Below are 12,090 nucleotides of genomic sequence, written 5' to 3' on the forward strand. Positions count from 1 at the left end.
ATACTATTTGAATGACTACTTCATGTTATTTCAGACAATAATCTCACTGTTTGTCTATATTATCCTTTGCTTTGTAAGCTATTGAACAATTCCAAATACTATACCAACAACTATGGCTTCAGAAGATCTATTGAATAGACTGAAACAACCCTTGAGAGTATAACACTAGATAATCCTTCCCTTACTCCTAAATCGAGTAGTGATCCAGTAAAATGTCTGAGACTCGGAGAACTAAGCAAGCTCCTGGATACATTTCAATATAAATTATAAAGAACAAAGTTTAAAAAAAGAATCAACAAAACCCACTCAAAACCAACCAACCAAACAAAAAACCCCAAACCACCCAACAATCATATTTTGGATGCATACACAATCCTACTGTGCATACACAGTAACATCCTGTTCTGGGAACTTGCACAAACTTTCATTTTACTGCAACCTAATCCTTGAAGATGAACCAACCATATTCCAACTCAAGTATAAAGAAAAAAATTAACATTGTATGGTTGATATTTTCTCTCTCTGGTACACACACACATGTGCATATACAAGAAAGCGTGTGAAAGGAAAATAAAAATTAATAACGCGAAAGAATGATTTAACACAAAATGGTGAAAAATGCCTGCTTTTTTTCAACAGTGACTGCATTGGAGTCTTTCCATCCTCCTCGTCCTCTGGAACATGTTTAAAAATAAAAAATGAAAAGGTTAATTTCCTTTGTGATGTTACTGAAAACACAACTGTTTTATATTAAAAAAAACCTTAGAAAATAAAGATGTAGAATGAAATGGGTTTTCATATGAAAAAGACGTCCTAAGAATGACTTGTACTTAAAAAGAAACGCACCCAAGAAACAAATCCAAACATTTCTCATTTAACTATAAAGTCACTTTAAGCTTTTTCCTTAAAAAGAGGAAAGACAGATAATGTTAAAGTATCGTATCTTGAATTATTTGTGCCTGTTAATATGAATATAATAAAAAATTCTAGTCTGAGGTAATGAACCCTTCATAAATTTAGTAGCACTTTCAATATATAGCTTTATGGACTGCTTCTCACCAATCTCATTAACTATTTAAAACAAAAAAAAAATATTCATTGTAGTTTGTAGTCTACCAACTATTTTATTTAGAGGCCTAGAGCTCAAAGATTTATTTTATGTACTGGTAAATTCTAAACCAAAATACTTAAATGATTAGACATCAATGGCTAGAAAAGCATAAGACGCTTCAGTTCCCCAGACCAAAAAACCCAACCTTATCTAATTCCTTGGGGGAAGGTGGGGGAGAGAATGAAAACAGAACCAGAGAGAGAAAGAGTGAGAATTCAAGTTTCATTGCTAACTAGAAAGTTACCTTTATGTAGAACAGGAGTGTTTTCACTAGATGACAGAACAAAAGCTGTAGAAAAAGCATCTGTCTCAGCCTTCTTGCTATAATCCACTTTTACTATGACATCCTTGGAACATGTAGATTTTTCTTAGAATGAGAGTATCTCTTATTTGAGGAAGCAAAGAAATGCATTATAAACCACTTATTTGTGCCAAATGGTATCAGACAGAGATATGTGACTGTACTGGAATAGTTCACAGTTGGTTAAACTATACTACAACTGCTATGCTATGGAAAACAACAAAAACTTATAAAAACTGATTCAAAGTACAAAGAGGCTCCTCCTTTGAAAATAGCTTTAGATTCCTGCTACTTCCTTCCCAGATTTTTGGTGTCTATCGCATTACTGTAGGTTAAACATAAAACAGCTAGCTACTACTGAGAAAGTACAAACTTCATGTTTATATTATATGCATATTTTAAAAATGTAAAAGTATCAATACACAGTACCTCTGGCATAAATAGAATTTGAAAAAATTAAGAGCTAAACAGAAACATTGGCTAGAAATTTTTCTCATTTTAGCAAAAATTTCCCTCCTTTGATCAAAAGGAAAAGCCTTTAGGACAACCCCCCCCAACTTTAATAAAAGAAACAATAATTACAAAAGGCAGCTACTGATACCAGAATAATGTTAACTAAGCATTTGTATAGTGAAAGAGTTTTTCAAGTGTTGCTAATGGAACTCTATGGTTGACAAGATGCCTTAAGTATGAAATGCGTGGTAAAGGTATCACATTCTCTGCTATTATATTAATGGTGTCACACTACTAATTCTATCTGACATGGAGACCTTGGTTTTTGTTTAAACATATGTGGGGGGAGGATATTGGTGCAACATTTTCCATGCAAAAGGAGAAAAAATACAAAGTCTAACCCCAAGTGGAGGATGAGCCTTAGACAAGGCCCCAGCCACGGCCCAGACCACCAAGTTTTCTTCCAGGATTGGCTTCAGTTGAGCTACTTGATGGTTGAGTTGAAGCAAACTCAACACAGACCCCCGTGGATACTAATAAGACTTTTCTGACACCTTGAAGTTATGCTTTCCCAATCTCAGCAGTGTCCTGTGTGAAAAACAGGCCACTCCTTACTGTTTTTCTCATACTGCTTTGCCCTCTTGTACATAGCAATAAGTTCTCTGCCTCTCCCTAAATCCTAACACCTTTGTATATTTCCAGGGAAGGAAAAAACATCCTCTCTTTCCACAGGGTGCCACCTACACAGCATGAGTTGCATGCCACAAGCAGTCTTCCTCATTGTAGCCACACTGCATGGAGCAGGCTACAAACAAATTATACATTATCAATTCAGTAGACAGTTGCCAATGAAGTTCAAAGGCTTCCTTCATGATTGTGCTCGAAATGCAACTAAAATTATGCTAGTGGACTTAAGACAAATACCTACAAAGTGCAAGCAAGTCTTCTACATTGAAAATACAAAATCTTTCCAAACTTAAGACAGATTTCTGTTGAGGTCTCTAAGCTGCTAAGGTAAGGGGGAAAAAAATACATAACAGTATTACTGGCTCATGCAACTTTTGCTAAAATATTTTCTTAATTTCTAGACTAGGGTCTTAAGTAATTGATGTCAATTTGGTAGCCTCTTTCTTTCAGTAACATTAAGTCATTGGGAAGCAAGTACATACAGCTTACACATACAGATAGTTGTATATATATTAAAAAAATTTCTGTTGCTGAACATAGGGTATACTTCTTACAGATGTCAGGCTGTGTTGGGTTTCTGTGGCAAGGCTTTTGGTAGCAGGGAGGCTTCAAGGGTGACTTCTGTGAGAAGACACCAGAAGCTGCCCACATGTTGGACAGAGCCAGTTCCAGCTAGCTCCAAGATGGACTGGCCGATGGCCAAAGCTGAGCCAATCAGTGACAGTGGTAGTGCTTCTGTGATAACATATTTAAAAAGGGGTAAAAACTGCTGTGCAACAGCAGCTGGGAAAGAGGAATGAGAATATGTGAGAGAAACAACTCTGCAGACACCAAGGTCAGTGAAGAAGGAGGAGGAGGAGGTGCTCCAGGTGCCAGAGCAGAGATTCCCCTGCAGCCCATGGTGAACACCATGGTGAGGCAGGTTGTCCCCCTGCAGCCCATGGATGACCACAGTGGAGCAGATATCCACCCTGCAGCCTGTGGGGGACCCCATGCTAGAGCAGGTGGATGTCCCATGCTGGAGCAGGGTCCTGGCAGAAACTGCAGCCCATGGAGAGGAACCCAGAAGGAGTGCATTTTCAGGCAGGACCTGTGACCCCGTGGGGGACCCATGCTGGAGCTGTCCATTCCTAAAGGACTGCACCCTATGGAAAGGACCCACTCTGGAACAGTTCTTGAAGAACTGCAGCCCATTGGAAGGACCCATGTTGGAGAAGTTCATGAAGGACTGTATTCTGTGGGAGACCCCACACTGGAACAAGGGAAGAGCATGAGGAAGAAATAGCAGCAGAGACAAAGAGTTATGAAGTGACTGCAACCCCCTTTCCCCATCCCCCTGTGCCACTTGAGGAGGGGGGAGGAGGTAGAAGATTTTGGAGTGATTTTGAGCCTGGCAAGAAGATGGGAGTGGAGGAAAGGTGTTTTTAGATTTGATGTAATTTTGCATTATCCTACTCTGTTATTAATTGGCAATAAATTAAATTAATCTTTCCCAAGTCAAGTCTGTTTTGCTCATGACAGTAATTGGTGAGTGATCTCCCTGTCCTTACCTCAACCCACAAGCATTTCTTTGTATTTTCTCCCCCTGTCCTATTGAGGAGGGAGAGTGATAGAGCGACTTGGTGAGCACCTGTGAGGAGATTGAGACACGGACTCCTGAATCTGACCAGAAGACCCTTTATTAGTCCAAACCCCATGCTTATATATCCTCGTTCGTTGTTCACGCGCAACATACTAAAATATCATTGGTTAATCAATACTGTTCACACACTTCTTGGCTACACATAATTGGTTAATTACTAAGCTACAAACGTACTGAACTTCTTGCATTTTTTTTTCTCTCTTCTTTCTTACCTCTGTGAGTTTCATGTTCTCAGCCAGCCGCCGAGACGTGGCATCACGCATCCGCTCCAGCCTTGCTTCATATCCCATTTGTCTTCTGGGTATTCAGCCAACCTTATCTTACTTTCTTTCTTCTTTAGCCTTCAAGGTCCTTCACAGGAATCGTGGCCCCCAGCACTTGCCATAAAGCTCTCTACGATTCCCCCTTCTTTATTTTGAACAGAGACAACATACAGGTTAAACTGCTTTTGAATCGTAGATCTTATACAATTCAACATACAGGGAATAATCATCAATATAACCACAATTACAAATAACAACATTCCTCTGTGTATTGTAAGCTCCTGCAACCATCTGGTGATTCCCCATGACTTAAAAAGATTCCGCAACCAATCTCCTGATAGTTCATGCTGTAAGTCATTTGACATGTCCTTCAATTTTTGTAACTAACTGTAAATTGACTTCGAATGGTCCGAAAGGTTCATACAACGCATTCCTTAGCACTGTTCACTTATAGGCTACTCTCTACTGTTCATGCTGTTTCCTTATCTTCTAGAGGTGAGATCACATTCCTCCTTTGTTTCTGTCTCATCCTGGTTTCTTCTCATACTCCCTCAAATTTATTTAACTCTTTGCAGCAAGATCTCAGCTGCACATCGTCAAAGCAAGGCCACAGCTGCACATTATCAATGTCAAAACAACCCACTGTCTCCATACTGTACAATTCACCCTTTTAGGTTTTGGTTTTGTTTTGTTTGGTTTGTTTTTTTTTTTTTTTTTCAAAAAGTTGCTTTAACATGTTATGGGCTGTTCATTTTTTTATTTTTTTTTCTCATTACTTAATTACCAATTTTAGCCTTATTTTATGTGTACATTTGTACATTTCAATCAGGTTCACAAAATGTAAAACTTTTCTTATCAGCGCATTTCATACAGAGGTCTACATATAGGTTTATGGTTATTTATAAGAACATGCAATAAGCTATGGAAATTTTATTAAAATATTCCATCAGAAACTTCTAATCAAATAAATGAGCATGAGAAATTGTGTTTAACTTGAAAATTCTATATATAAGCTGTTAAGAAACATTTTCTATCCTAAAAAAAAAAAAGAGATAAAACCTACTTAAAAGCTCTTGAAATCTTGCACTTGGGCGAGTGTTCCACTGTGCCTCCATTCTAAAGCATGGAAGTGGAAATTGTGTAGAACAAAGCTGTACTTGAAATAATTGTTCAACTGTTATTGCTGTTTTTCAAAGAACCTGAAAGCATACAATGAAAACTTAGAACTAAACAAACAGCTGAACGGACACCTTTAGACCATTACTGGAATTAAATGTAGTATGATATAGTCCTGTATGAACCATAAATCAACTACATGTTAAATCACTCTTCTCCATCACTGTTGTCAATGTCTTTGAGCTTCATAACAATACCTAGGTCATGATCCTTTAGCTTAGGCAACTTCATCAGGTTAAATATACAAACATCTATTTCTAATACAAATTTGTAGAATGCGTTCTATCCACAAGACACTTTATGGAGAGATATTATGTTGTATTGTGTATGATCTATTAGAAGTGAAAAAATGGTGCTCCTGAAAGAAAACGCTTCTTTAGATCATTACTTTAAAACTGGTTTTGCACCTGCTATACTGCAAGAATACCCTAAGCAGTACTGTATCTTTGTGGACTTTGAGATATCTGTGTGATTACATTTAAACTTAACACGCAAGCTGATTTCAAGTATAATTCTAGGCACAAGTGTGGGAAATGGCATGCTGCCGGGACACAATCTTTCTCACTTACAAGGTATCAAATGGTATGTTACTCAAGTTAAAGTCTAACTTCTATGACAACTTCATTTTCACCAAAGGAGTTGCAGTTAAGCACACAAACTGAAGTTTCACCGCTGCAACGGAGTACAGAATACTTTTTCCACTGACCTTAAAGGTTGTGGTGGTGGTGATGAAGGTGTGACAGATATTTGACTTTTAACCCAAAACAAATTTTCAGCTGTGTTAAATTCACCTGTACACAAAGAACACTTATTCCTTCTGAAGCACCAGCTGAGGATTTGAACAGTCTTTTCACCTTGAGCTGTTCCCAATTTAGAGGTTAAGGAAAAAAAAGAAATAATTCAAAAGATATTCTGTCAATATGCTGATGCAGTTGTATGTTAAATTCTGGTCACACTGAAATAGGGTTATGTTCTAGCATTTATATATATGTAGCACTCCATTATAATTTATGAACAAAATTCAGGAGTCCATTTTACCTCAAATTGCTTGGAATTAGATTAGGTTGCAGTTGTCATCCTAACAACTAGTTTCCACATTTTACCCCTTAACTGAAAAACACACATGATGAAAAAGCATATTTCTAGAAACAGAAGAGTAACTGGAAAAAGTTCTTATGTTCACTATTGTTTTTCTAAGTCTTATTAAAGTCACTTTTTTTTTAATGCAACCAGAGACACTTTACCTTAACAGAGAAGCCCATATTTACATCTCTGAGCCCGGACACAAACCGCAGCTGCATGCTCCACCAGGCTCAGGGCAGGAACCATTCATGCAGTTACATAGCTATATATCACTACAAGCATGCAGACACCTATTTATCACTAGATAACCATGTTCATCTTTCCTACTCTCCTTCACAATACCTAGTTGCTCTCTCATCTCCTGTTAGGTTAGATATTCTCTATCTTCCTCTCCTATATCTCTCTTCAGACATTGTCTATCCTCCTCTTCTTTGCTTGTTAATTGCAACAAGGCAAAGGTTATGTGTAGCTGGGTGACCATGACTTGATTTATGTTATAATGAACTAAACACTGAATACATGAAAAAAGGCACGGGAGACATAAGGCAAACATCAATAAGGTGGTTAAGGTAATTATAATAAATCCTGTAATACTTTTGATCCGCGGCCCAAAGTTTCCCAGCCGTGAGAAGAGACCAAAGGCATCCCGCCCCTGGCTCTGCTGCAGATCTTTGTTTAAGGCTTTTAAGTTTTGTATGCTTTTGTTAATTAATTCAGAATGGTCACTCAGATTCACATAACACATCCTATCAAAGTCTTCACACCCATGTCCCTGTGCCAATAATAAAAATCAATAGCATCTTGGTTCTGTAGCAACATATGACAGACAGAATCAACATCTATTAAAAAGCCAGAAAAAAAAGAACAGTATTTGTAGTATTACTTTGTTTAGCAAGCTAGCAGCCTAATTTACTAAGCAAGTTAAGAGCGTGTAATATTCCTACAGAAGAGATTAGAGAAGCAAAAATCTGTTATGCTGCATTCCAGAACTCAGCCTGAGAGTTACAGTCTGCTGTGAGTTCTGCATTATAATCATTTGACACATGTTGGGGTTGCAATTGAAAGTTGCCCGTTTACAATTTTCATTGGCATTATCATAGCTAGTTGTTTTAAAAGCAACCCTTGAGCTTCCTCATGCTCGACTTGTTGCAAAATATTCTGAAGCCGATCAATAAAGTTAGTATATGACTCTTTAGGACCCTGCAAGACTGTGGCGAACGACTCACTAGAGGCTCGACCAGACTCCCACATCCGGACTGCCTTAATAGCCATCTCCTTCATTTGCAAATAGTTGTCCCTGGGATACCTTGCCTGAGTCACAGAATCGGCACAATTATTTTCTCCAGCCAACTGTTCATAGTTAACAGCAATTCCCCGATTAAGGCGGCGAATGAAGAGACGGGACGCAGCTTGATGCAAGCAAATGTCAATTTATTGTACAGAAGCACGAGGTTTTATAGACTTTCAGAAGCTGCGCGTTTTAAACAGATTGGTTCTTGAAGCTAAGCCTTGCATACTAGGCAATCTCTGATTGGTGGTTAACTACCATCAATTAACAGCAAGGTGTTATCTTTCCTTGGTGCCATCCTTGGCGCCATCCGTCCCCCACCCCCCTGTGCTCTGCAAACACGCCTCATCATGTTAATTGTTGTCTAGACAAGCTCGAGCAAATTCCCCTCAGCTAACTGATTGCCGCGCATGGTCCCAGTTTGCAGACCGCTCCTGCATCTCCCCCTTCCTGTTGCACAAAAAGAACCTTTGGAACCGAACAAGTAAAAACAAGGTATAAGTAATAGAACAAATAAAAAAGCAACTGAGACATTATCAGTGTCAAAATAACCCACTGTCTCTGTTCCGTACAATTTTACAATTTTCCCTTTTTTGTTTTTGCACAGCTAGTACCAGGTTTGCCATGTTCTGCAGGGCCCTTGCAAACATGACAGCAACCAAGGTAATAGCAAACAAACAATACTGCCAATTGATTGAATGAATGCCAAAAAAGGCTGAAATTTTCTCAGATTTTGATAACATGTTGCTGCAATGGGGCGCCTAAAATCCCTGCAGCACATACCATCAAAATCCTCACAGCCATGTCCTTGAACCAACAACAAAAAGCAGTGGCAATTTTGACTTGCATTCTTAATTGCCTACCAAACAAAGTGATTTAACTCTAATGCTTTCCCTGCTGTTACTCCGGATAAGAGAAGAACGGCTGCGACACGTTCCCATCACAGCCTCCCACTACATTAACATCTACAGAAAGACAATTATCGACATTCAAAGTGTAAACAATATCATCTTCTTTTGGATTAACATTATACATAGGTGGAAGGGCACACCAAACAAGAGCTGGTTCAGTCAAAAAGTTCAAAACATAGCATGCCTTCTCTGAACATACCTCTGGGGTCATTCCCTTCATTCCCTCTCTTTTTTATGCAAAGAGAAAAACTTTTACCGTAACAAAGAAGCCCCTATTTACATCTCTGAGCCCGGACGCAAACCGCAGCTGTATGCTCCACCAGGCTCAGGGCAGGAATCATTCATGCAGTTACATAGCTATATATCTCTACAAGCGTGCAGACACCCATTAAACACTAGATAACCATGTTTATCTTTGCTATTCTCCTTCACAATACCTAGCTGTTCTCTCATCTCTTGTTAGGTCAAATATTCTCCAGTTTCCTCTCCTATCTCTCTCTTCAGACATTCTCTATCCTCTTTTTTGCTTAATTGCGACGAGGCAAAGGGGGTGTGTAGCTGGGTGACCATGACCTGCTTTATGTTACAATCAACTAAACACTGAATACAGGGGAAAAAAGCATGGGAGACATAAGGCAAACATCAATAAGGTGGTTAAAGATAATTATAATAAATCCTGTAATACTTTTGAGTCATGGCCCAAAGTTTCCCAGCCATGAGAAGAGACCAAAGGCATCCCGCCCCTGGCTCTGTTGCAGATCTTTGTTTTAAGGCTTTTGAGTTTTGGATACTTTTGTAAATTAATTCACAGTGGTCACTCAGATTCACGTAACACATCCTATCAAAGTCTTCACACTTGTGTCCCTGTGCTAATAATAAAAATCGATAGCACCTCGGTTCTGTAGCAACATATGATGGGCAGAATCAACATCTGTTAATAAGCCAGAAAAAAAAGAACAGTATTTGTAATATTACTTTGTTTAGCAAGCCAGCAGCCTAATTTACTAAGCAAGTTAAAAGCGTGTACTATTCTTACAGAAGAGATTAGAGAAGCAAAAATCTGTTATGCTGCATTCCAGAACTCAGCCTGAGAATTACAGTCTGCTGTGAGTTCTGCGTTACAATCATTTGACACATGTTGGGGTTGCGATTATGAAAGTTGCCCGTTTACAATTTTCATTGGCATTATCACAGCTAGTTGTTTTAAAAGCATCCCTTGAGCTTCCTGATGTTCGACTTGTTGCAAAATATTCTGAAGCCAATCAATCAAGTTAGTATTACAGTTAGTGACTCTCTAGGACCCTGCAAGACTGTGGCAAGACTCCCGCATCCGGACTGCCTTAATAGCCATCTCATTCATTTGCAAACAGTTGTCCCTGGGATACCTTGCCTGAGTCACAGAATCGGCACAATTATTTGCTCCAGCCAACTGCTCATAGTTAACAGCAATTCCCCGATTAAGGTTTACAATCAAGGCCACTATACATAGCTCACAAAAATCAGATAACCACATCATAGACTGTATCAGTTAGTACCATACAAAGCAATGACTTCCAATCATGCAGTGTGAGTGTATAAGGCTCTGCCATCACTTCAAGAAGGGGCATAGCAAATGTATTATGAATCCTCCTTTCCCACACTGCTTTGCTTAACCCTTTAACAGCCTCGTATTGCACAGGCTGCCACTCTGCAGGTTGATTTGTCTGACAAAATACTGAACATGCCATAGCGACTCCCAAAACCTATCACTTAAGTGTTTCCCACTTGCATTCCTGCCACCAATCCCTCAGACTCCCTTTCACCCTCCCCAAAAATACAATCAATGCATCAGGAGAGACAAGGGGGTGGGGGAAAGGTTTAGCTCCTTTTCCAGATCTATAGGACCTGGATCAAAAGGTTTATCTGTGTCAATAAAATCATTGTCCGAGTTGTCCTGTTCCCGTGCTTGGTCCTGTGTTGTGAGGGTCGCTGCAATCAGTGACAGAAGCTTTGGGGGCAGAGGAGGTGTGGACAGTATCGCCATCGCTGACGGTGTCTTGAGAAGAGTCGTGCTGTCGGTGGAATTTACAGCTTCCTCTGGTTTAGCACCGTTAGTAGAATTAGTCCACACTTGGCAAAGAGTAGTCAGAATTTGCCACCAAGATGCTAAATGCATTCCCGACACGGAGTTCCCCTCCGCGGCAGCATCATACAATTGGCTGCTGTATGTGCACACTTTCATTCTTTCAAAGTCTCTAAAGTTTCTTGGCTGCTCACCTGTCTCGATGAATACAGGTGTTATCCTCGGGTTTTAGTTTGTCCGCCTGGTCCAGACAGCAAGTTCAGCCAAGCCGTCTCCTCCGGAACGCAGCCCTCTTCCACGAGCTGTCTTTTTTCCGTCCTTATTCTTCCAAGGCTTCGGAACACCACCATAGGGGTCACCATTTGAGGAAACTGAGGCACGGACTCCCTGATCTGACTAGAAGACCCTTCATGAGTCCATATACGTCTCTTTCTGGGGACGAAGCCTGATTCCCCGTTACGGATTTCCCACAGCTCACCTCTCAGCTCCGGAGGGATTTCTGCCGGCTCCTGCTTCCTTTCAGCAGATCATTCAAAGTTCTGTGGGATTCGCTGCATGTCGCTCAGATAGGCGATTCGAGAGCCCTTCACGTCAGATCCTTAAACGCATCACGTCGGGGTCACCAATTTGCGGCGAATGAAGAGACGGGACGCAGCTTGATGCAAGCAAATGTCAATTTATTGTACAGAAGCACGAGGTTTTATAGACTTTCAGAAGCTGCGCGTTTTAAACAGATTGGTTCTTGAAGCTAAGCCTTGCATACTAGGCAATCTCTGATTGGTGGTTAACTACCATCAATTAACAGCAAGGTGTTATCTTTCCTTGGTGCCATCCTTGGCGCCATCCGTCCCCCACCCCCCTGTGCTCTGCAAACACGCCTCATCATGTTAATTGTTGTCTAGACAAGCTCGAGCAAATTCCCCTCAGCTAACTGATTGCCGCGCATGGTCCCAGTTTGCAGACCGCTCCTGCAGTTTTCAATCAAGGCCACTACACATAGCTCACAAAAATCAGATAATCACATCATTTACTGCATCAGAGTTAGTACCATACAAAGCAATGACTTCCAGTCATGTGGTGTGAGTGTATAAGGCTCTTCAATTACTTCAAGAA

General features: G+C 40.0%; 1 pseudogene; it reads right to left on the minus strand.

Moving 5' to 3' along the window:
- Positions 1 to 12,090, minus strand: part of LOC121080443 — a 111,992-nt pseudogene that overhangs the window by 22,467 nt on the left and 77,435 nt on the right.

This window comes from Falco naumanni, chromosome W (genome assembly GCF_017639655.2).
Source record: "Falco naumanni isolate bFalNau1 chromosome W, bFalNau1.pat, whole genome shotgun sequence".
Classification (NCBI taxonomy): Eukaryota; Metazoa; Chordata; class Aves; order Falconiformes; family Falconidae; genus Falco; species Falco naumanni.